The sequence below is a fragment of the Haliotis cracherodii genome, unplaced genomic scaffold (assembly GCF_022045235.1).
Source record: "Haliotis cracherodii isolate W230 unplaced genomic scaffold, xgHalCrac1.p SCAF_14, whole genome shotgun sequence".
NCBI classification, from domain to species: domain Eukaryota; kingdom Metazoa; phylum Mollusca; class Gastropoda; order Lepetellida; family Haliotidae; genus Haliotis; species Haliotis cracherodii.
Genome location: NW_027266269.1, coordinates 24,210,451 through 24,238,150, shown reverse-complemented (window position 1 = coordinate 24,238,150; position 27,700 = coordinate 24,210,451). Strand labels below are relative to the sequence as shown.

The 27,700-nt window shown below is 39.9% G+C and overlaps 1 long non-coding RNA gene across 1 annotated transcript; it reads right to left on the bottom strand.

The window, feature by feature from the left end:
* On the bottom strand, nt 1-3,613 carry LOC139461142 (uncharacterized). The gene is made up of 3 exons (XR_011652877.1): nt 3,551-3,613; nt 941-1,016; nt 1-289 (listed from the first exon to the last, which is right to left on the bottom strand). It is a non-coding gene; the product is annotated as an uncharacterized lncRNA (long non-coding RNA).
* Between the last annotated feature and the right edge of the window lie 24,087 nt (nt 3,614-27,700).

Genomic DNA, 27,700 nt, shown 5'->3' with positions numbered 1-27,700 from the left:
TCAACCAAATCCTGCAGTGTTTTGTCAACAAATTCATGAAAGTACTCCAAATATCTGTCTCCCTCTTTGTGACCGTCCACGTGGACTAGAAGATGGCCCCCGTGTGTGTTCCTGAGAGCCGACACCTTCTTCTCGATATCCTGAAGGATCCTCTTCTTCCCCTTCTTCACCTCTTTATCCTTTCCTGATCCTGTGATGAGTTTTCTCTGTGCATGGACTAGGAACACATTCGGTTCGTTGTTTCGATGGACATACTCCTTTTCTACATCTTTGCATATTTCACATGATTCTGCAACGAGAATGACATTGTATATAGGGTGTTTCAAAAGGGCCAAGCAATTTCTTCAGTGATACATGGAATGAGAATTTCACGTTAACTTCTATCTGGTACTGTGGATAAACAAGAGTGAGTGAGTGAGTTGGGTTTAACGCCGCTTTTAACAGTATTCCAGTTATATCACGGCGTGCCAGCTTAATGTGGGAGGAAAGCCTGAAGTGATGCAGGTCTAAGGCGTTTACCACTTCGGTGAAACCCACGAGCACGGGTATGGTGCTAACAAACCTAGAAACATAATCGGGGCGAACCGGGATTCGAGCCCACAATCATAGGTTTTATGGCGTGTCCAAGGGACGCAACTCTGCACAGCGAATCGCGGCGCCTTAGACGACTGGGCCACCCGTGCCCCCGGATAAACAAGAGAACCTGACATAGATTGGATTTGTCAATCAGAAAGGTTTAGTCAAATGACTATATATTTGACTATTCATTTGGTATGAGATCAAGGGTTTTGGAAAACCTGTTAATGTTTGCTAAATAGTTCAATGAAATAGCCATGCCATAATACAATATTTGGAAGATATTTTCAAAATTACAGACGCAATTGCAAGTTAGGCATATCTTGGATAATGTCTAGAATATCTCGGATGGAACGGCTCTCACTTTGGTATGTTTGTGTTTTTGTTTGACTTCCCCCGGTTGCCATAGCAATTTAGCATCCATGTGTTCTGATCAGAATCTGAAAGTAATGAAAACATTCATCACAAGGACGAGTCAACATAAATAATTAATGCGGTACCAAATGCATGCGAGTGCCGGCTTCTAGCTGATCGTGCGCCCTGAGATTAGTGCGGATATCTATGCCTTTGAAATTATAAATACACATCTACGTATACACATACATGAACACCGTGATTGTAAAATGATCTTAACGTACAATGATATCCAGTGTGTCAGGATGTATGGAGCATCAATTTCATGTTTTAGTATAGCTCTTTCAGCCAGCATATCTTAGTGTACGACAATTACTACGTAGGCACATGACTACAGTCACACATGATTACATTGTAGGTTGTTATTTAATTCAAGATTTTCGTCATTGTCTTTGGTCGAGTTGTGGTCACATGTCATTCGACTGAAACGCGTATTGACCCCTAGTCAGGTGTTACTGTATTGAAGTGAATTACTAACAACAGAATGAGAACTACCCGGAAGTGTTACTGTATTGAAGTGAATTACTAACAACAGAATGAGAACTACCCGGAAGTGTTACTGTATTGAAGTGAATTACTAACAACAGAATGAGAACTACCCGGAAGTGTTACTGTATTGAAGTGAATTACTAACAACAGAATGAGAACTACCCGGAAGTGTTACTGTATTGAAGTGAATTACTAACAATAGAATGAGAACTACCCGGAAGTGTCACTGTATTGAAGTGAATTAGTAACAATAGAATGAGAACTACCCGGAAGTATTACTGTATTGAAGTGAATTAGTAACAATAGAATGAGAACTACCCGGAAGTGTTACTGTATTGAAGTGAATTACTAACAATAGAATGAGAACTACATGGAAGTGTCACTGTATTGAAGTGAATTAGTAACAATAGAATGAGAACTACCCGGAAGTATTACTGTATTGAAGTGAATTACTAACAATAGAATGAGAACTAGTATACAACCTGTTAGGCGCTAGAAGGTTAGCAACCACATTGCCATCTCATCCTACCTTTAAATGTAAAGCGTATAATAGTGTAATAATGCACCATGTACATTGTGGCTACACATAAATATAAATTGTACAATAGCGAATACAAGCAACACCTCGTCCACACATGACTACATAGTACCATAGTGCATATCAGCAACACTGAAAACCCATGACTACAGGGAACGATAGTTCATACCATTAATGGGGCGGTCGGGTAGCTTAGTGGTTAAGGCGTTCGCTCGTCACGTCGAAGACCCGACATTGGTACAATGTGTGAAGCCCATTTCTCGTGTCCCCCGGAATATTGCTAAAATCGGCGTAAAACCATACTCACTCACTTACTCACTCATACCATCAACACTGTGACAACACATGGCTGTTCCTGCCCTCCCGGTAACACCCGACACTCTCACTGTTTGATTGAAAGAGGAAGTGTTTGTTTGTAGGCTAACGCCACACATCGGTACGTCTGTGGCATGTAAACAAACCAGACAAACAAGGGCCAGAAAATCCACCGACACGCATTTACTGGTTTTGTTGAAACTGAAAACCCCAACCCCAACCCCAACCCCAACCCAAACCCAAACCCTAACCCTAAACCTAACCCTAACCCTAACCCTAACCCTAATCCAAACCCAAACCCAAACCCTAACCCTAACCCTAACCCTAACCCTGCCTGTGGTGTACAAGTACAGGGATTCTGTTGCTCATTTGTAAAGAAAACCAGCACAGATAAACTCCGCAGTCAACAATAACCCGGCTGCCTCACGACGGGGTGATTATATAACAAAGGCCCCATGCACCAGCTGGTGACATGATCCAAGTCACGATGACATACACTAAACCAGGTCAGGTTTACTATCTACTGATAGACGTGTGCAAGCCTGCCCCGGGGAGAAAAGCATATCAACACACTGGTACTAGGACGTGTGGAACATGAAGTACAGTTATATATGCCCGTAAGGTGACATTCACATTCTGGTCATAGAGATTATAAAGCGAGTGCGTTTCTGTGTGGTAAATATTATAGATCAGGAATAAAAATCCTATTTTAGATCCAATAATATGATGATGAAACGGGGTCATACTTTCTTTGTCCTATCATGTTACAATAATGATAGTGACCCTAACCCTAACCCTAACCCTAACCCTAACCCTAACCTCAACCCTAACCCCAACCCCAACCCCAACCTCACTTCACTCACTGCAGGGACTTATGAAACAGTGTGTGACTACAAAGCTGGAGTAAACAACGTTAATCCGATAGTCCCAAGGGGTTTGAAGACATGTCAGTGAAGAGAAACACCCGCACAGCGAGAAACGGTAAGGTAAAACCTTATTGAGCCATATACCTTACATCGATGCATGGAGCTTTGCAAAATTTCACTATTGTTGAGGCCAGTCCCAGCCCGCTGACGTCAACAAAATGACATTTGCAATACCGATCTGACAAGGGAACTTCAGATGTGATACACGACCGTCAGACGTCTACCTACACCTATAACAATTTGTAACACAGACTGGGTAAGATGAAGAAACTAATAAATCAGAAATATCTACCCGTGTCTACAAGCTGCAGAACTGTTATCCCGGTCCCATGTTGTGCTGTCTCTAGTCACAGTCACGTGGGTTAGTGACGTGCCTGTGCATAAAATACAAGGCTGATGTATCATGTCTACTGTGCAGGGTTAGAGGTGTGAATGACGCAACATGCCTTCACTAGAAACACAAGGCTGGTGTATCATGTCTACTGTACAGTGTAAGAAGTGTGAATGATGCACCATACCTTCACTATAAGCACAGGGCTGGTGTATCATGTCTACTGTACAGTGTTAGAAGTGTTAATGACGCACCATGCCTTCACTATAAACACAAGGCTGGTGTATCATGTCTACTGTACAGTGTTACAAGTGTTAATGACGCTGTCTGCTTCCACTATAAACACAGGACTGGTGTATCATGTCTACTGTACAGTGTTAGAAGTGTTAATGACGCTGTCTGCTTCCACTATAAACACAGGACTGGTGTATCATATCTACTGTACAGTGTTACAAGTGTTAATGACGCTGTCTGCTTCCACTATAAACACAGGACTGGTGTATCATGTCTACTGTACAGTGTTACAAGTGTTAATGACGCTGTCTGCTTCCACTATAAACACAGGACTGGTGTATCATATCTACTGTACAGTGTTAGAAGTGTTAATGACGCTGTCTGCTTCCACTATAAACACAGGACTGGTGTATCATGTCTACTGTACAGTGTTACAAGTGTTAATGACGCTGTCTGCTTCCACTATAAACACAGGACTGGTGTATCATGTCTACTGTACAGTGTTACAAGTGTTAATGACGCTGTCTGCTTCCACTATAAACACAGGACTGGTGTATCATGTCTACTGTACAGTGTTACAAGTGTTAATGACGCTGTCTGCTTCCACTATAAACACAGGACTGGTGTATCATGTCTACTGTACAGTGTTACAAGTGTTAATGACGCTGTCTGCTTCCACTATAAACACAGGACTGGTGTATCATGTCTACTGTACAGTGTTAGAAGTGTTAATGACGCTGTCTGCTTCCACTATAAACACAGGACTGGTGTATCATATCTACTGTACAGTGTTACAAGTGTTAATGACGCTGTCTGCTTCCACTATAAACACAGGACTGGTGTATCATGTCTACTGTACAGTGTTACAAGTGTTAATGACGCTGTCTGCTTCCACTATAAACACAGGACTGGTGTATCATGTCTACTGTACAGTGTTAGAAGTGTTAATGACGCTGTCTGCTTCCACTATAAACACAGGACTGGTGTATCATGTCTACTGTACAGTGTTACAAGTGTTAATGACGCTGTCTGCTTCCACTATAAACACAGGACTGGTGTATCATGTCTACTGTACAGTGTTAGAGGTGTGAATGACGCAACATGCCTTCACTATAAGCACAGGGCTGGTGTATCATGTCTACTGTACAGTGTTAGAGGTGTGAATGACGCAACATGCCTTCACTATAAACACAGGACTGGTGTATCATGTCTACTGTACGTGACACGAACATAGATACACCAGTAACATTTCCAACATGGCTGACAACAATGCAACAATTCAGAGTGAGTGAGCGAGTATGGTTTTACGCCGCTTTTAGCAATATTCCAGCAATATCATGGCGGGGGACACCACAAATGGGCTTCACACATTGTACCCATGTCGGGAATCGAACCCGGGTCTTCGGTGTGACGAGCGAACGCTTTAACCACTAGGCTACCCGACCGCCCCGCAACAATTCAGAGGAATGACGAGAGCTGGATAATGTAATGAAGGATAAAGTACTTAATGTTTAAAATCTTTCTGTTACATCCTGTAGTTGCTAGTTGTCCAGAATACCATATCGCTTGAATATATTAGATCAGGATTTAGATTGCTATTAATCTTCCCCGCGTGTCCATGGAAACATAATAAACATTACTACACCAGGTGTGGTAACGACCAGTACAAATTTGCCGTTTTAGGTCTTTGCTATGTATTATAATTATCGGGACGTGGCATCACTTCGGGCTTCCCTCCCACATTAAGCTGACACGTCGCAATGTTACTGTAATACTGTTAAAAGCACCGTTAAACCCAACTCACTCACTCACTACAAGGACCTATGGATTAAACATGATTGTTTCTATTGCTGGTTTTCTCATTTTCTTTGTCTTCCATGTTATTCTTGTGTATTTGAATTATACTGAGGTATTTGTTGTCTGTGAGAATCAATTCACGCCGTTATAGATATTTTAGCCAGGATATGGTGCCCACCAATTCAATTCTAGAGGAAACTATATTTAGTGGTGCACTTCAACGTCAGTACTCTGCTGCTGTCAGTTTCAGTCGCCCCATGTTGGAGGTAGAGAGAAAAACAAACTATATTTGTGCTGTCACGACTATTTGCTGTAGTTATGCTGTACATATGCTTATAACAAACTACGGTTATAACGAACTAAAATTAGTAGTCCCTTTGAGTTCGTTATAACCGTACTTTACTGTATGTATATTTCACATATGCGGCCAAACACACGGTCACTGTAGCTGCGAGACAGTGGCCCACTATGCTAGTCTGTCCAGCCAGGCTGACACAAAGGGACACTCTCTCTGAGAACCAGTGATAAGCTGTTAACTTCACGTCACAGGGCCGGCACACTAGGTCAGTCCGACTTGGAGATAAGGGCCCAGTTAGGCAAGTTGACAACCTACTTGAATATAATCTTAAACAATGACACAACCATCAGTGGTTACATCCGATCTTGTATGCGGCGCTCGGTTAAATATATTTTCTATTAGGAATTTGGTGTAATAAGAAAGCTATGACAATGCTATCTGAAATTTAAACATCGTGTCATAAAAAGGGTAACGTCCGTTGAGAAAATATCCTAAGACGTGTTTTGTGTCCGTAGAATAAGTGTCAGAGTATGTTAGATTCAGTAAACCCACTCTCCTCCAGATTGTATGACAAGAGGGATGACTTCACTTTCCAATACGGTAAAATACGTTTATAACGAACACGCTTTTAACGAACTGACGGATATTACGAACTTAATTTTTGGTCCCGGCCATTTGCTGTTTAGATGTTGTACATATGCTTATAACGAACTGCGGTTATAACGAACTAAAACTAGTGGTCCATTTGAGTTCGTTATAACCGTAGTTTACTGTAGTCAACTTTCCCTTCCTGTCGAGCACTATTCCTTCAGCCTTTTGAGGTACAATCAACCATGCTCTTTCTACCAAGATTTCAAAGAGCGTCATCCGTCTCTTGATAAGAAGTTGTCTGATCAAGGTTACATTTTTCAAGGCCTCAGTAAAGCTTTCAAAAAGTCTAATAGTAGAGATGTGAAGGACTTTTCAAAATTTGACGCAACCGTGACACGCATCAACCAAGTCAGCGAGCCTGACCACCCGATCCCGTTAGTCGTCTCTTACGACAAGCACAGTCGCCTTTTACGGCAAGCATGGGTTGCTGAAGACCTAATCTACTCTGAACACATCACGGGCCCTGCAGTTGGTAAGACGACTGCACTAGATAGATAATATGGATCCTGGCTCGACTGAAGTGTTTGGTATTGTGCCAGCTCGAGGAAACAGATACTCTGACAGTACTTCCCGTGTGTACAAGTGGCTTCATAGCAGCAAACATGGCGGATACCTTAATCAGCATGTTGCGTTTGATACCAAGTACGCAGTAATCACAATATCGTCGCATAGAGGGTTGTATCACCATTCACGAAACGGGAAATATATCAGGACGATTAGCCTGTATACGTTAGTTACTTCTATATGTCCCATGTTGTTGAAGTTACCCATTATTACGCAGTTTAACATGAATACCCCACTCAGACACAGTATACTGACTCCGAGCCGACCAGTCCTTGTTTTAGTCCCTTAAAGGGCAAGTTCACACGGAAATGCACCTTTTTTTCTTGTACTTTTTCCACATTAAAAGTGTTAACATAGAAGTGTCGTAGACAAAAATATAAAAACATCATATTTAATTAACATATTTTTTGCACTAAAACGATTTATATTTTTCACATTTACCAAGTGTTCTATTTCCATAACAAAAACACCATGGCTTATGTCCCTTGCAATATGACGTCATTGGTGCCAATTGATAAACATTATGACGTCATCATGCTTTGTTAGAGCCCCTTCACGTGGTGTAGGTACAGTTTTGTGATTCTAGCATCTCAGATGCCAGCCAGAATTGTGTTATGCTGAGTCACCACTGCGCCGCAGTGTGTCGTAGACCATGTTGTTTTACTGCAAACTGGTCCTTGATATCTTTTGCGTTGAGAATAGACAGGGACCCAGTTGAATTGGCACCAATTACGTCATAATCTAAGGGGGATAACTCAGGCCTATTTCGCTCGTAAAACGAAGGCCTCATAACGGCATATCACTTTCACACTATTGTGAGCTTCCTACTTTCACTGTGAAAAAAAATGAGTGTATATTTTCAAACACAGATACTAACTAATTCTAAAATTGCGTTTTGTTTAGAAAAAGAAAGAAAGTGATTTTTGCGTGTAAACTTCCCCTTTAATGCCGAGCGCCAGACAGGGTAACAACAAGTACCATCTTTTAACGTCTTTTGGTATGACGCGGCCGGGGATCGAACTCCGGAGAGAGGCTCTACCACTACACCACGGAGGCGGTCCAACGGGTATGGTGCTGACAAACCTAGAAACATGATCGGGGCGACCCGGGAATCGAACCCACAATCATAGGTTTCTGGCATGCCCAAGGGAAGCAACTCTGCACAGCGAATCGCGGCGCCTTAGACGACTGGGCCACCCGTGTCCCCCAGAGAACTGAAACTGATGGAGTGATATATTTTAAGATACACTGAAGTGTTGTGTTGCAGTCTATGCCTTAGAAACACGCTACATGTATCACCCCCCTTCGACACCAGTAGACTGCTGCTGTCAGTTTCAGTCGCCCCATGTTGGAGGTAGAGACAATAACAAACTATATTTGTGCTGTAAGGTGAGTGAGTGAGTGAGTTTGGTTTTACGCCGCTTTTAGCAATATTCCAGCAATATCACGGCGGGGGACACCAGAAATGGGCTACACACATTGTACCCATGTCGGGAATCGAACCCGGGTCTTCGGCGTGACGATCGAACGCTTTAACCACTAGGCTACCCGACCGCCCCTGTGCTGTAAGGAGTATGGGAGTGCAACACCACACTGACACAACTGTAATACGAAACAAAAAGCCGCCCCAGTACTCTGCATTTCAGATTGACCTGTTTGTATTTGGTACATTACGATTTAGTCAATTGTATACTACTCAAAAGAGGTTAAGGATCACCTGATTTTTTCATATTACTATGGTTAATCTCTCATGTCATGACAGTTTAACTTTACCATTATGAAAGAATCGGGTGATCCTTAACTTCTTTTGAGTAGTATACATTAATTATTTGTGGAAACATCAGTAAGCATCAGAGAAAGTAGGTGATTGCAAACTGTTCCCTTTATCCCGTAGCTGTAGGTGCGATGTCTGACATCGACATATTAAAAGAAACCATAGAAAACTGTAAATGTTATTAAAAGGTTTGAGGAAAATATTAAATATTTTCGAATAAGTTATAATTTTTAACTGATGTTCATATCTCTATATTAACAGTAATTATATATCATTATTGAGTTTCCATTGAAAAAGGTTACAAGAACGCTAAGTATTATTCCAAACCTATTCATGAATTGATGTGACCTTAATCTAATGACAACATCTACTTTTTAAATTCATATTTTATGTGTATAGGTTTAATTTTACTGCCGTGAGTCATAATATGTCATTTTGAGTATAAAGGGGAATAACTTGAATTCCAATTTGCCAATTCTCCCCACATAGAATATTCCTTTTCGTACCACTACACAAATATTTGAATTTGTTGAATTTGGCAAAGAGTGAAATGTTTGGGTTGAATTTCAAATATGTTACTATGTACTGTTTGATCTAATACATTTTTGCCACAAAATTAGCTAAAGCAAGATGAAATATGTCAAATGATAATGATTATTGAACATCAATACAGACACGGAATACATATTTGTAATACATTGACTTTGTTGACAAGTACACATGACAGACAGTGAAGTTAATGTCTTTATATTTATAAAATTTTAATGTCTTCATTGACTAACCTTTAATGTACACTGTATTACTTGTTTTTGTTTATTTATCTACCTAGAATATATCAAGTCCTGACGATAAATATTGTGAAAAACAAATGTGTATGTTAAGTATGAACCATCACAGACACATGCAAAGGCAAGTCAATTGTTCACCTGAAAAAAAAACCGGATATATAGGGTACATGTCAAAATAGGGAACTGCATCGGACATCATTTTTATCACTAATGTCTTGAATGTTGTAACCTTGATCAAACAACTTCTGAGCAAGAAGTGTATGACGCCCTGTTAAACCGTGGTTGAAAGAGCATGCTAGATTGTACCTCAAAAGTTGTGAAATGTAGACACCAAGGGCTGGAGCTAAAGGAATATTGCTCGACAAAAACATAACGTTGACTGTTCGGAAGTTGAAGTCTTCCCTATTGTCATACAGTCTTGTGCAGAGTCCTTTAACGACTTAACTTTCACATCAACTGAGGTTTACGTAGAAAGTACCGCCGTCATATAGCTGTAATATTGCTGAGTGTGGCGTTAAACACAAACAAACGAAGGAAGCAGACATTGAGTTGATATATTTTAATTGGGAATAAACAACAATGAGACACAATTCAGATAATGAATATACACTTTGAATGTCATATAATCATCTCAAATCGATATTAATGAATTATGACCCTTTGAAGTTTTTCTCTGGCTGTTTGGCCGATTTGACTTTTGTTGCCGTTTTGACTATATATTGCCCAATGTCGTTCTTTGGTTTGTCGGGGGCACGGGTGGCCCAGTGAGGCGCCGCGATTTGCTGTGCAGAGTTGCGTCCCATGGACACGCCAGAAACCTATGATTGTGGGTTCGAATCCCGGTTCGACCCGATTATGTTTCTAGATTTGTCAGCACCATACCCGTGCTCGTGGGTTTCACCCAAGTGATAAACGTCTGAGACCTGCATCACTTCAGGCTTTCCTCCCACATTAAGCTGACACGCCGCGATATAACTGGAATACTGTTAAAAGCGGCGTTAAACACAACTCTCTCTCTCTTTGGTTTGTCCGTTTTGACTAAAAACCAATTTGCAAAGCAAGCAAAGTGATCAACAGAGTAGCCATTGTATTAGTGAAAAACAAAAACTATGGAAGCCTAATTCAGTCATACATCATCATATTTCGTATTTCTGATTCCGACACGTGAAATCAAGAGACTATGAATATGGTGGCGCTTAACTTTTGTGCATGTGTATATATAAGTATTAGACATCTGCGTCAGCGCGAAAACAAAGGAAATTAACTCCTGACACTAAAGCTTTGCGTAATAAGATTTCCCTGACTACGGAAGTCCTATGATAAGAGCATGTGCGCATGTGCCATGCATCTTGACCACAGCCGGAAGGAAAGCCCCAGGGTTCCTCGCTGCATCGCTTACACTCAGACTAACATTTAGTCATATGGTCTCTGATTTATTCTATGAAATTTTATATTGCACAATATCCTTCTTGACTTATAAAAAAAAATCCCTACCCTGATTTCGTTGTTTTCCCCGCCTTCCAAATGACCAAAAAACTAAAACAAGAGACGAGGAATCTCCGTTATTGATTAGTCCCGCTATTGAAATGTTCTCCAACTACGTGGTAATATTTTGAGTATGTGTATCTGTGGTTGTGACAAAAAGACCTTATCTTGTATGGCTTTTTTGCAACATGGAGCCCTTAGTATTTTCATTTACATTATTATGACCAAATGCCTCATTTTGCCAAGTGTATAAAGAATGTTATCTATTATTTGAGTATTATTTGCATCTGCCAATGTTGTTGGCAGTTTTGATGCTATTTCCACATGTTTTCATTTGTGCCAGAAATTGCTTCCATTTGTTTCGATCTACTTTTTAAACAAAGACCCAGGTTAGAATAGGTCTTCAGCAACCCATGCTTGCCGTAAGCGGTGACGAACAGGATTGGGTAGTTAGGCTCGCCGATGTGGTCGATGCATAACATCATATTCCAATTGCGTAGTTCAATGCGCTTGGTGTCAATCACTGGATTATCTGGTTCAGACTCGATTATTTACAGACCGCCGTCATGTGGCTGGAATACTGCTGAGTGCGGCGTTAAACAAGAAACTATGTTTAAGTAGACCTACCCTATGCAAATGTATCAACTGTATTGCCCAATACTAAAAAAACATAATATTTTTTCCACAACAGCGTTGTGTTATTTGTGGTTAATTTAATTATGCTCCTTCATGCCTTTCAGTAACATCATAATTATGCGTTTGTGAGGCATCACATATGGCGGGGAACTTTGATGCTCTGCATCAATGTTTTCTTGTAGACTGTGGAATAGAGCAAGCTAGAGCTGTCTGGACTTGCTTTTGTATGCGTTTCTAGATTATTTTTTGTTCATAAAATAAATATATTCCAGGGTCATTGTGCAGGACCATCATTAACAGTGATCGTTACAATTACACAGCGTCTATATGTGTTTTCAGTCAAGAGCGGTAGAGGAGGGATGCATTTTGCGATCTGCCAAATCGTGTTTAGTACTCGTATAAATTCTGACAGTGTTAGGGGCGGTCGGGTAGCCTAGTTGTAAAAGCGTTCGCTCGTCACGCCGAAGACACGGGTTCGATTCCCGACATGGGTACAATGTGTGAAGCCCATTTCTGGTGTCCTCCGCCATGATATTGCTGGAATATTACTAAAAGCGGCGTAAAACCATACTCACTCACTCACTCTGACAGTGTTGTAATAAGTTTCACATATATGCCATGTGACCATTTAAACCGAATGTACAAATTTGTAGTATGATTAAAGCCTCACTGCGTTCCCTGGATCCGCGTGTTAACAGGGGGCATGAAGACGTTCACCGCACGGCAGGTTAACCAGCTGCAACACTTTCTGGTACATAAAGCTTGGCTGTGTGTCGTGAACTGGTTCAAGGCTATATATAGCCATATGCTGACTACTCCGCAATACGAAACCCTGACGGAAGGTACCGGAAACACTCGAGCGTTTAACAAATGACACTTAGGCTGGTGTGCGTTGGAGTTTCCGCACTACAAATCCCAGTCAGTCTGACGCGGATTAATCTTCGCTGCCCTTGCCCACATCAGGCGCGCTGGTTAAACATGTCACGTGACGAACTCAGCGATCGGATTAATCTTCCGTGTGAGTGTATATATAGCAGAGCCACGGCACGTGGCGTCATTACGGCAGATCGCGTGGTCATGTAGAGGCACCAGACACAAGCAGGAAATGGTGAGTACATTTATCATTATATATGTGACATGTTGGAGAATTTTGTTAGGCTACATCGCATAGAATATCTATCCCTATTTGCGTATATATATATATTTTTTTGATGCACATGTAAATGTTAACAGCGAAAGTGGGGAGTCAGCTTTAGAATAGGTCCCCAGTAACCTATGCTTGTAAGGCCCCTTTACACAGGGCTGAGACATTTATGCAACCTTAGAGTGATTAAAAACTGGCAAGGACGTTCAATGGTCTCCTAAACCCAGGAAATTATGTTTCTATGAAACTGCTCCGGTTGTTAAGCAGTAACTGTTGAGTTGTTCCGCGTCTGCAACCACAATGAAACACTGCACTTACTTACTTACTTACTTTGGAGATTTAACGTGCGCTTTCCGACTGATGAGTATTTCGCACACGGCGAAACACTGCAGGTACAAGCCCTCCATTTATAGGCAGGCTGAGGAGGCACTACAGATAGCTCAGAAGATGCAGATAAGAGGCAGAAGCATTGCATTGGTAGGAGCGCAACAGCGAGATAACTATGTATTACAGGCACACACAAGGACATGTAGTGTAACAGTATGTTACCTATGTATTACAGGCAGACAGAAGGACATGTAGTGTAACAGTGTGTTAACTATGTATTACAGGCACACACAAGGACATGTAGTGTAACAGTGTGTTAACTATGTATTACAGGCTCACACAAGGACATATAGAGTAACAGTATGTTAACTATGTATTACAGGCAGACAGAAGGACATGTAGTGTAACAGTGTGTTAACTATGTATTACAGGCAGACAGAAGGACATGTAGTGTAACAGTGTGTTAACTTTGTATTACAGGCAGACAGAAGGACATGTAGTGTAACAGTGTGTTAACTATGTATTACAGGCACACACAAGGACATGTAGTGTAACAGTGTGTTAACTATGTATTACAGGCAGACAGAAGGACATGTAGTGTAACAGTGTGTTAACTATGTATTACAGGCTCACACAAGGACATGTAGTGTAACAGTGTGTTAACTATGTATTACAGGCTCACACAAGGACATGTAGTGTAACAGTATGTTAACTATGTATTACAGGCTCACACAAGGACATGTAGTGTAACAGTGTGTTAACAATGTATTACAGGCAGACAGAAGGACATGTAGTGTAACAGTATGTTAACTATGTATTACAGGCACACAGAAGGACATGTAGTGTAACAGTGTGTTAACTATGTATTACAGGCTCACACAAGGACATGTAGTGTAACAGTATGTTAACTATGTATTACAGGCACACAGAAGGACATGTAGTGTAACAGTGTGTTAACTATGTATTACAGGCTCACACAAGGACATGTAGTGTAACAGTGTGTTAACTATGTATTACAGGCACCCAGAAGGACATGTAGTGTAACAGTGTGTTAACTATGTATTACAGGCAGACAGAAGGACATGTAGTGTAACAGTGTGTTAACTATGTATTACAGGCAGACAGAAGGACATGTAGTGTAACAGTGTGTTAACTATGTATTACAGGCACCCAGAAGGACATGTAGTGTAACAGTGTGTTAACTATGTATTACAGGCAGACAGAAGGACATGTAGTGTAACAGTGTGTTAACTATGTATTACAGGCAGACAGAAGGACATGTAGTGTAACAGTGTGTTAACTATGTATTACAGGCAGACAGAAGGACATGTAGTGTAACAGTGTGTTAACTATGTATTACAGGCTCACACAAGGACATGTAGTGTAACAGTGTGTTAACAATGTATTACAGGCAGACAGAAGGACATGTAGTGTAACAGTGTGTTAACTATGTATTACAGGCACACACAAGGACATGTAGTGTAACAGTGTGTTAACTATGTATTACAGGCACACACAAGGACATGTAGTGTAACAGTGTGTTAACTATGTATTACAGGCTCACACAAGGACATGTAGTGTAACAGTGTGTTAACTATGTATTACAGGCACACACAAGGACATGTAGTGTAACAGTGTGTTAACTATGTATTACAGGCTCACACAAGGACATGTAGTGTAACAGTGTGTTAACTATGTATTACAGGCACACACAAGGACATGTAGTGTAACAGTGTGTTAACTATGTATTACAGGCAGACAGAAGGACATGTAGTGTAACAGTGTGTTAACAATGTATTACAGGCACACACAAGGACATGTAGTGTAACAGTGTGTTAACAATGTATTACAGGCAGACAGAAGGACATGTAGTGTAACAGTGTGTTAACTATGTATTACAGGCAGACAGAAGGACATGTAGTGTAACAGTGTGTTAACAATGTATTACAGGCAGACAGAAGGACATGTATTGTAACATTGTATTAACTATTTATTACAGGCACACATGACTCGTTGCCATGGCCACTATGGGCACGGATGCCATCTCGTCAAGATTCGTCTGGAAGAAAAAAGCTATCTCAGTATGAATGAGGTGTTGCCACGGCAAAGCCATTAGCAGTTGGTTGAATATCCACCTACCAATTGCTGCGTGATATTCGGAGACGGTGCACGCGATGACTTGGCCATGCACGTAACACAAGTACAGCAGCACCAGCCCGGGATGGCACTGATACAGCCCTTCAACACTAGAGGCACGACGTGTATGCTGAAAATCATGGTGGCTCAAGTCTGCACACACGGAGACACACAAACGTCGATCCACAAATGGAGATTTGCAGTTGCACGTTGCATTGACCGTCATTGTATGCTATCCTTGATGATCCTCTCTCGTGTGTGTGAGTGTCTGGGCTTCTTCAGGGCGCCAGGGTGGTTACTGGAACTGGCACATAACGATCAGAAATGACAATGAGCTCTAAGACATACAACGTGAATGTGTTCAAGGACATCGTCTGCTGCAAACCGTGTTAAGCATGAGAGCCTGACTGTAACGTTTTCCTCAGGTATAACCAGTGATGCACAGACCATATGGTTGATCTTTCTTGTCGATTGACTGTGGGTTTGTATTAACACAGCACTTTCATGTTACGCGTCCGACTAGATGAGCGTCTGATAGCTTCTCATGGTCTACAATGTTTGTATGTTGTTAGTAGTGATGATTCATGTATAACTTCATAGTATATCAAAATGTAAGCTGAAGGGACCGACCTCGTCGAAGGATGGTGTTTTCTCGGACCTATGAACTGCAAAAACGTTCAATTTAAACAAAATATGCGATTTACACTCGGCGAAACAACTGTAAAGCCCGTTCTTAGGCCCGAGGCCTTTTCCCGAGCTCGAGTTTTTACATTTTCAACTAAAACCGACTGTTTTAGCAAATTTATGAACCGTCTAAATGCAAGAAATTACACAAAAAATAGCATGTCGTGAAACCTTCTAGTAAAACAATACAATGTGTCGCCTTATAAATGTAATTCGATCGAAGCGTACGAGAGAATGACCATGCGCAGCATGCACACATTTGAAGTCATGACATGTAGAATTGGACAGAAATTATCACCTGCTCATCATCCACAATGAAAAGGTTTCATTTCTTTTCTTCGATTTTAGAACATTGGACGTTTTAAACAAAAGTCAAAATATCATCCGCTACTCAGCTCAACAGGTATTAGTAGGAAAAACTAGAACCTAAAGCCGCTTCTTACTTGGAAAAGATAAAACTTTATACTCGGGATGAGGTCTTGCTAGGAAAAAGTAAAATATCCCTAGATGTTATTACGAGATGAGACTATGCCGACAATACACTAGGGGAAAGTAGCAGTAGTTTTATATGTATATTTATAACACTTCTTCCATCATTTCTAAATAACACATGACCCATACAATAATTAACAAATAATAATAATTAATCTTCTAATTAAAGAAACAAGCATTGAATAAACTACAAACCTTTCAAAGATCACGTGTCAGGCCGTTCCCGTCTCTTTATTCTTTGCAATAGAAGACCACATATAAAATGGTGGTTATTAAACAATAGTTCAATGAATTGACTGAAACAGGACTCCCAGAGTGTGAGAGCCTTGTTTTGACAGCTCTTGTTCACTCATCCTGGATATATGTCCCGGTGGGACATTACACATAACACAAATAACACAAGTAAGGAAGGAATAATCTCATTTTCTGTAAATTACAATACCGAAGATATTCCGATAATGGTCTTCCCTTCTCCTTACACCACATCAACACCCTCTTCTCGCAATTCCTTGTCATGGATGATGTGTTGGACAGGTGATTATAAACATTTGAACTTTTCTACACCATGTGTTTTAAATTCTTGCCCTGGGTTGGTCTTTACATCGTGAGACATACAGACAGTGCCTCGCTCTCGTACTGACTGGAACTTTTCCTAAGATTCTTAGGATTAAGACAGTTTTGCTTTGCTGTCGAATTTTCCGAAAATATATGGGATATTGGACTTATAATAAGTCCCTTCTTTACACCTTGTCTCTGCATTACAGAATATGTTTTAACATATTACAATGCCAAATAAAATCTATGTTAAACATAACATAAAAGAATAATATTGAAGAATATACTTGATACATAATACATAAAGTTAGTAGGAAGAAGTTCAAGAAATTGAAATGCTATTCTAACAATGGCGTTAGCTCTTTCTTTGAACAGCTGTTTCCACAGTTCCCTAACAGCATCTCAATGCAGTTTCTCGGGTTAAACTGTGTGGATAGGATTATCCACATATAAGCGTTCGTTGTGATTTTCTTCTTTTTCCATACGACGTGCGTTGAAAACCGACCTTGGGTTAGTCTAACTTCGAGAGACATGCTTATTAAGCACTCGTATTTGCCCAATAAAAAAACATAACATAAAATAGAAACCATTTACTCTTGCCCTTTTACCATCGACTTTCCACAAATGGTTCTCGGGTATTTTCCTTGTTGTCTTGTTTTGCTCCACAAGGTTTCTTGACGGTTGTCCCTGGGTTGCTCTCAACGTCGTGAGACAAGCATTGGGCTTTTTGTGAGATAAGCAGAATGCTTAGGCCTCGTAACTTCCGAGACTACAAATGTGACTTAGTCTCAAATCATTGACGAATATACTTGATACATAATACATAAAGTTAATAGGAATATTTAATGAAGATGATATTTGAGAAGAATGTTTCAAGAAATTGAAATATATGATGACAATGGCGTTAGCCCTTTCTTTGAATAACTGTTTCCACGGCTCCATAACCAGCATCTCAACACAGTTTCTCTAACCTGAGTGGGTTGGATTATCAATCTGTTAGCGTTCGTTGTGATGTTCTTCTTTTCCATAGGACGTGCGTTGAAAACCGACCTTGGGTTATTCTTAACTTCGAGAGACGTGCTCATTAAGCACTCGTATTTGCCCAATAAAAAACATAAAGTTTAAAATAGAAACCGTTTACTCTCCCCTTTTCACATCGCCTTTCCACAGGATGAGTATATATAGGACAAGTAACCTGACAGGAGCATTCCCTGCAAGCCCCCCCCCCCCCCCCCTGCATGATTGTTTATCATTGTGCGTTGTTCAATCTCTTTCCTCATCTTCACTTTTATTCAGTGTCATTAAATCCTCTCTAAGAACACTGCTCGGCATCTTTGCATCACGAAGGTCATTCAGCTGCAGCTGTAAGATGGCCGTCTTTGCTCAGCTCGCCTCGTAGTTTGTCAAGACTCTCTTTGTAAGTGTCTCTTTCCCGTTTAACTTGTCTGAACTGTCGACATGTGAACTGTCGTTTTTCTGAGCGAGGTATTGTCTTTGTGTAATGTATACTGGCTTTTAGTCTGTTGACTTCATCGAGAACACGTCCGCTGATAATGTTCCCAATGTAATCTTCTGTGAGAATGTCAGTAAGTTCTTCCAATCTTACTGTGGATATCTCCATTGTGCATAAGTACTGTGTGGCTCGCAGTTAGTAAGAAGACTGCACTAGATAAATGATATGGACCCTGGCTCAACTGAAGTGTTTGATAATGTGCCAGATGCTCTAACAGCTCTTCCTGTGTGTACAAGTGGCTTCATAACAGCAAACAATGTTGATAGATTCATCAGAATATTGTGTTCGATACCAAGTGACTTAGTCCCAAATCATTGACGAATATACTTGATACATGATACATAAAGTTAATAGGAATATTTAATGAAGATGATATTTGAGAAGAATGTTTCAAGAAATTGAAATATATGATGACAATGGCGTTAGCCCTTTCTTTGAATAACTGTTTCCACGGCTCCATAACCAGCATCTCAACACAGTTTCTCCAACCTGAGTGGGTTGGATTATCAATCTGTTAGCGTTCGTTGTGATGTTCTTCTTTTCCATAGGACGTGCGTTGAAAACCGACCTTGGGTTATTCTTAACTTCGAGAGACGTGCTCAATAAGCACTCGTATTTGCCCAATAAAAAAACATAAAGTAGTTTAAAATAGAAACCGTTTACTCTCCACCTTTTCACATCGCCTTTCCACAGGATGAGTATATATAGGACAAGTAACCTGACACAGAGACCATATAATAGATTATATGGTCTCTGCCTGACAGGAGCATTCCCTGCAAGCCCCCCCCCCCCCCCCCCCCCCCCCCCCCTGCATGATTGTTTATCATTGTGCGTTGTTCAATCTCTTTCCTCATCTTCACTTTTATTCAGTGTCATTAAATCCTCTCTAAGAACACTGCTCGGCATCTTTGCATCACGAAGGTCATTCAGCTGCAGCTGTAAATTGAACGTCTTTGCTCAGCTCGCCTCGTAGTTTGACAAGACTCTCTTTGTAAGTGTCTCTTTCCCGTTTAACTTGTCTGAACTGTCGACATGTGAACTGTCGTGTTTCTGAGCGAGGTTTTGTCTTTGTGTTATGAATACTGGCTTTTAGTCTGTTGACTACATCGAGAACACGTCCGCTGATAATGTTCCCAATGTAATCTTCTGTGAGAATGTCAGTAAGTTCTTCCAATCTTACTGTGGATATCTCCATTGTGCATAAGTACTGTGTGGCTCGCAGTTAGTAAGAAGACTGCACTAGATAAATGATATGGACCCTGGCTCAACTGAAGTGTTTGATAATGTGCCAGATGCTCTAACAACTCTTCCTGTGTGTACAAGTGGCTTCATAACAGCAAACAATGTTGATAGATTCATCAGAATATTGTGTTCGATACCAAGTACGCAGTAATCACAATAGTGTCACGTAGAGGGGTTTTATACCCATTCAAGAATTCATAATTAATCTAACTACAATCCCTTTATCATTAATCATATACGTAAGTTACTCCTATATGTCCCATGCTGATGGAGGTACCCATTATTACCCATCCCCGATCAGTGTCACTTAAGCTTGACAACGATGTAAGAATCTATATCTTTGTTTCTTTATTCAACGTACTGAGGAGACCACAGACCTATAGTACAATCATGATTACAGGAGCAATTGGTACAATCATATAATTTCCAAACTTGATTTTCTTTGTATAAAAGCATGATATATGTACATAGAAAGATGTCTAATGGTTTCAGTGTTGCTAGTGGTGAGTAATAGTTTAAACTTAAATGTACAATGGTTTATATGAAAATATTTTGGTAAATATACTTTCTTAGTTCATCATAATGCGGACATACTAGTAATATATCAAATGTCGCTTTATGCAATGAACCAGAAGTTGTTATCCATAAAGTTGTACGTATTCTCACGAACTTAGACTTGGCGGTATCAACCTTCTCTGGACGTGTTATGTCACTGATTACTGTCACATCTTGTGTGAATGTAATCCATTCCAAAATGAACATATTCAATATATAATGCAGGAAATATTTGAAGGCACAGTTGTGAGTCTGACTGCAGGATTCAGAGAACTGCAATTGATGGAGGGATACATGTTTAGATGCACTGAAGCGTAGTGTTGCAGTAGAAACACGCTACTACGTATCGCAGATAACTCATGACTATCTGAATTTGTGAAAATAATACTCTCTGTTCTGAAGTAAACCACTGTTGCCATTTGATCACATTGTATTTTTGCATATATGTATGTTATCCAACATAGTTGCTTATGTACCACCGACTGGAGGTTTTAGTTAATAAAGAAATTGAAATGAATTGTCATGACAGATTAACTTTACCATTATGAAAGAATCGGGTGATCCTTAACTTCTTTTGAGTTGTATACATTAATTATTTGTGGAATCATCAGTGAGCATCAGAGGAAGTAGGTGATTGCAAACTGTTCCCTACATCCTGTAGTTGTAGGTGCGATGTCGACATATTAAAAGAAACCATACAAAACTGTAAATGTTATCAAAAGGTTACAGGAAAATATTAAATATTTTCGAAAAAGGTATAATTTTTATCTGTTGTTCATATCTCTATAATAACAGTAATTATATATCATTACGAGTGCCCCTTGATAGAGCTTACAAGAAAGCTTATTATTATTCAAAACCTATTCATGAAATGATGTGACTTTAATGTAATGACAACATTTATTTTTTTTAAATTATGGCATCATATTTTATGTATTTAGGTTTAATTGTACTGCCATGACTAATAATATGTCATATGAGGATAAAGGGGAATAACTTGAATTCCCATTTGCCAATTCTCCCCTTTGGATGTACACTGTCAGAGTATTGCATTGTAATACTTAATTATATGAAAAAGGTGTCAGTTAAGATCCAATTAATAAAGAACAATTCCAAGTGTGTCAGTTAGTGTTGTTCCCGTGAAGATCAGTGATGAAGTATGTTCAAATTACTTTGACATATTTTGCAGGGATAATGCAGTCAAACTTCCAAGGCCTGTTGCTAGTGAAATGTTTCCCCGACCGTGTTTAACATCCATTAGTCTATTGATGAAGCATTTTCAAAGTCTCTGTCTTTGCTATCCTGACAATGTGATTATTTGAGCCAGGCAATATTGTCCATTTATTTTGGTTGCCACATAGAATATTCCTTTTTGGGCCACTACTCAAATTTTTGAATTTGTTGAATCTCACAAAGAGTGAAATATATGATTTGAATTTCAAATATGTTACTTTGTACTGTTTGATCTCATATGTTTGCCCACAAAATATCTAAAGCAAGATATGATAAGTCAAATGATGATAAATATGGAATGTCGATAAAGATAGAGAATACAGATTTGGAAATAGCATATATTTTGTTGACTAGTTCACATGACAATGTGTGAGAGTGTTATATGTCGTTATATCTATGAAATTTTGATGTCTTCATTGAATAAAATATAATGTTCACTGTATTCATTGTTTTTGTTTATTTGTCTACCTGCAGTATATTTAGGCCTGACAATTATTGTGGATTTTTTGTGTGTACGTTACGACGGTAAGGTCTGTTAAACTATCCTTTTTATACTGAAATTGAATTAACTGGGAAACGTTTTCTATACCTTGCCAGCCTTCTGCGGGGAAAGTCTGACTTCCCTATGTAATGCATAGAACAGTCGTTTCAACTGTCCAGTGCCCCTCTTCACACAACGCCTTGTTTTCTTATGTGATCTGACAATTGCAATAAACCGTCAAAAACACATGCAAAGGCAAGCCAATTGTTCATCTGGAAAAAAAGACGGGAATATAGGGTACATGTCAAAATAGGGAACTGCATCGGACATCATTTTTATCATTAATGTCTTGAATGTTGTAACCTTGATCAAACACCTGTGCGTGAGTTGTATGACGCTCAGTTAAATCGGGTTGAAAGAGCATGCTAGATTGCACCTCAAAAGTTGTGAAATGTAGACACCAAGGGCTGGAGCTGCAGGAGCATTGCTCGACATGACGGGAAAGTTGACTTGGAAAGTTGAAGTCATCTCTTTTGTCATACAGTCTTGTGGATTGTGCTTTAACAACTTAACTGTTACATCAACAATGGTTTACGCAGAAAGTACCGCCGTCACATAGCTGGAATATTGTTGAGTGTGGCCTTAAACAAAAAACAAACGAAGGAAGTAGTGACATTGATATATTAGAAATGGGAATAAACAACAATTCCGATCATGAATGTGCACTTTTAATGTCATATAATCATCAAAAATCGTTTTTACTAATCTATTATAAATTTTGGCCGTTTTAATTTTTTCTTTGGTCGTTTTGCCGTTGACATTTTGACCGATTTGCCTTTTTGGGGGCCGTTGCTCGTATATTGACCATGGTCGTTCTTTGGTTTGTCCTTTTTTACTACAAACCAATTTGCAAAGCAAGCAAAGAGATCAACAGAGTAGCCATTGCATCAGTGAAAAACAAGTGCATTAACCAACAACACAGGCCTCGGCGCACTAAGAATTACATAGCCATTTGTGTGTGTATTCAGTCAAGAGCGGTAGTGGAGGGATGCATTTTGCGATCTGCCAGATCGTGTTTAGTAGGGCTGCAACGATACAGGAAGGTCACGATACGATACGCATCTCGATATTCTGGTCACGATACGATACGTATCTCGATACGCAATGATAAATAAAACAAGACTTAAAGCATGTCAAGAATGAACCTTTCATGATTTTGGAACAGTCAAAATTATTTTATAATAACAAGACTACTGAAGTTGGAACTTTCTCTAACTTTCCTTAAAAACAATTCAAAGTTCAAACACCAGAAAATAATTAATGCAGGATATTTTTACGTATGGAACAATTTGATCAGTCACCCTAGGGACTTCCCGTGCTACATGTATTTCGATTGCGAAAACCTTATGTTGACATATATTCGCCAAATTGCCACACACATGACTTTTAAGGAGTCAAAGTATGGCATTTTTAATATATGTATCCATTCTCTAGCAACTAAAGTTCGTTTCAATACGTCAAAAGCGGTAATCTGACCGTGGTTGCAGTATCTCTTCACACACGATTTCACATAACTTAATGAAAAAAATATTAAATGAAATTTTGAATAAAATTAATAAAATATATTACAAACACAAGTCCAGATATATAATGAACACGTTTTAATAACAAGATAGTATAGTAATGGTATTTAATTCCGTACTTCAGTTCGGATTTGCTGACAGGTATTTCCGGTGTTATGTGCTTGTGGGGATCAGCTGATAATGTTTTTTGAGATGGGGAAAAACATGTCGGTGTAAAACCTGAGCTTATTAAAAATGTAAGTACGTTTTGGGGAGCCATGCGTTACCGCGCGCTATAACCAATTTAGCGGTTTATTGAAAGGCACAATAGCGAGGAAACGCTTTACTTGAGATTTGCGTTCCGTATCGTGGCGTATCGATAAATGGGCCCACGTGTATCGTATATCGTATCGTGGGTCAAGTATCGCGATGCATCGGAATATCGGTGTATCGTTTCACCCTTAGTGTTTAGTACTTTCTGACAGTGTTGTAATAAGTTTCACATAGTATGCCCTGTGACCATTTAAACCGAATGTACAAATGTGTAGTATGATTAAAGCCTCACTGCGTTCCCTTGATCCGCGTGAAAACAGGAATACGTCATGAAGACGTGCAATACAGGTTAACCAACTGTAACACTTTCTGGTGCATAATGCTAGGCTGTTTATCAAATATAATAAATAGCTATGCTGTCGTGAACTGGTTCAGGGTTATATATAGCCACAGGATTAATCCTCCGCTTTAAAATATGTGCGTCCGTCCGTAATCACTTCCTTTTCCGGGGCAGAACTGAAAAATCATTCAGTATTTGATCAAAACTTGGCAAATCTATCAGTCATATACTGAAGTTGAACCTTTTGCTATTATAAGGAATTTTAGATTTTTTTTATTTTTTACGTTTCCATGGCAACAAGTTGGAATTGGGTTCTATAAGGGTGGTGTTCATTTCCGGAGCGTAGTTCAAAAACTGTTGAATACTTTCTTACAAAACTTTGCATGTCTACCAGGCACATACTGAACTGGTGCCTTTTGCTATGTAGGAATTTTAGAAATTTCTATTTTTACGTTTCCATGGCAACAAGTTGGATTTAAGTTTTAATATAAGGTGGGTTCACTTATGGAGTATAACAAATTAACTGTTACATATTTCCTTGCCAAACATTGCATGTCTATATATAAAGTATATGAACTGGTGCCATTTGATATTAAGGAGTTTTACAAATGTTTATTTTAGAATTTCCTTTGCAGCTATTTTGACATGGGCTAAGAGAAATGTTGGGTCAGTTACCTGGTTTTGGACCATAACGTGTTGACCGCCTCCGTGGTCTTGTGGTAGAGCGTCCGCCTGGAGAGCGGAAGGTCCAGGGTTCGATCCCGGGCCGCGTCATACCAAAAGACGTTAAAAGATTGTACTTGTTGTTACCCTGTCTGGCGCTCGGCATTAAGGGGCTAAAACAAGGACTGGTCGGCTCGGAGTCAGTATACTGTGTCTGAGTGGGGTATTCATGTTAAACTGCGGCATGGTATCTCAGTGAGCTAGCACTATAAATCGGCATCAGTCCGGACTAGTACAAGCAGCCACACACACATATACACGCGCATGCACGTCGCTATGTAAGTGCAATAATCTTGGACGCGACGTTAAACCCAATTTCACCTCACCTCACCATAACGTGTTACAATGGGCGGGGGATATTGATGACTTCGTTGACTATACGCTTGTTTAGTTATTGTTTCTTGTAATTTGTCATTTGTTTGCATAAAAAAACAACACAGAAACACACTTGTTTTACTTTCCATTTCATATGGATGCGACCATGGTGGATCTTTTGTGGGTAAATAATGTATGCTTCTTCAAAACATTCAACTCTTGACTCATTACATACAAAATTGCACATTTACTTGTGGTTACTTTCCAAACAGCTGCCGGGGGATATGTCATCTTTCTGATGACTCTTGTTACCCGCGTGGTGAAGATGCAGGTGGTAAGATACTAAATCCGTGCGTCACACGTGTGTCGTACAAGGTTGACCTCGTTTTATTCGTTTTGATTGGATAACCGTGACGTCTGTCACACCGGGACTACTTTTTTCATTCATATAAAATCGCGAGACGTCATTCATTTTGCAACTACAAGGCAGAACTGAAGCAATGGCATGAGAGCGAGAGATTTAGAAACACTTTATCAATCAAACAAGACAGTCACACGCATCAAATTCGGTTTGCATTCTATTTTAGTTGTGTAATGGACGACTACCGATCAATAGATCTAGGGTCCCCATGAGTGTGACGCACCCGACCACTCTTTTGCAACTTTCAATTTGATTTAACGTAAAAGAATAAGCGTGGTGAAATGAAGTCAGTTTAAACTATCTGGACAGATATCTAGACTTACTTGGGATGATCCGGTTGTGCCGTCAGTGCCCATTCGAAGCGTATTTTGTGGCGCTGTGTCGGGAGTTGTTTGTTCACGACTGAACGACCAGATCACTTAAAGTGAACATTTCCGGTACAAGTCATTCGAAAACTCCGTAGAAGTGTGCCTGAATTCTGATTGTGTCCCAAAATATCCCAAATGTGAACAAAAACATTCCCTATCTCTAGCGTAAAACGGTGTGAGTAGATCACGGTTGTCTTTTCTTATTCCGGTGGTGACCTTGCCCTTCGTTCGAAGCTGTCACTGACATGCAAGCAGACTTGAGTTTGTTGATTTTCACGTCTTCAGTATAGGGTCGTACAGTTAACATGAGCGTCTTTGGCGAACACTCTGATTTCACTCTTCCAAAATCGTACGGACATAATATAAATTCAGCTGACAGATCCAGGAAACCGGACCATTTTGATTGCACAGCCGAGACCCCGGCAGTGCGAGTCACCGTCTGTTGGTCCGTTGCTCCACCACAACGTTTCTTGACGATTGTCCCTGGGTTCCTCTCAACGTCGTGATACAAGCATTGGGGTTAATGTGCGATAAGCAGAATGCTTAGGTCTCGTACTTTCCGATACCACAAATCGGACATTAGTCTCAAATCAGCTTTTTACACCTTATGTGTCGTTTCTATATCATACACACTCTTTATTATATGCTAATGCCAATCAAGAGAACAATAATTCGTTCCAGAATAAAACTGACAAAAATAATCAGTTACATATGCCAGACAAAATATAATGTAAAGTAAAATACTTGTTAATTGTGAAAATAGAGTTGTTCTACCCCTCTCTTTATATAAACATATTGTGGAATTGAAAACGAAATATACAATCATGTTTGAACACAACCGTAAAGAATAAACATGAAAGAAGTCTTTAAATAGCGACAGGGTGTTTGCTTTATATGGAAACAGCTCTTTGTTGTCACTACTGAGACTTTTTTCGCCTTCCTAACAAGCTTCTCAACACAGTTTCTGTCTGCTGCCATATTATGTAATTTGGAATATCTACATGAACAAATTCTGACAATGGCGACAGCCATGTGTTTGCTTTGCGTGGAAACAGTTCCTTTGTCACTACTGAGTTTCTACGACTTCCGCTCAAGTTTTTCAATACAGTTTCTGCTGCCATATTGTGTGATTTGGAATATCTATACTTGTACCAATTCTGTCAATGGCGACAGCCATGTGTTTGCTTTGTGTGGAAACAATACTTTCTTCACAACTGATAGTTTCTACGACTTCCGAACAAGTTTTTCAATACAGTTTCTGCTGCCATATTGTGTGGACTGGAATATCTACATGTAACTTCCGTTGAGACCGGTCGTGCAGTAGGATGCACGTCTTGTTGTGTGCTCCACCATCTGAACGTAAAGTGAGCAGGTGTCAGCAGGGAGATGTGATACAATGGATAATGAAGGAGAAGTAGGAACTGTAGAAGGTAATATATTTATTATCACCAATGTGACATTTACAAGGTTGTAACTATGCAACACTTATTCAAATCGTTGTAGGGTTGGTTGGTGTGTTG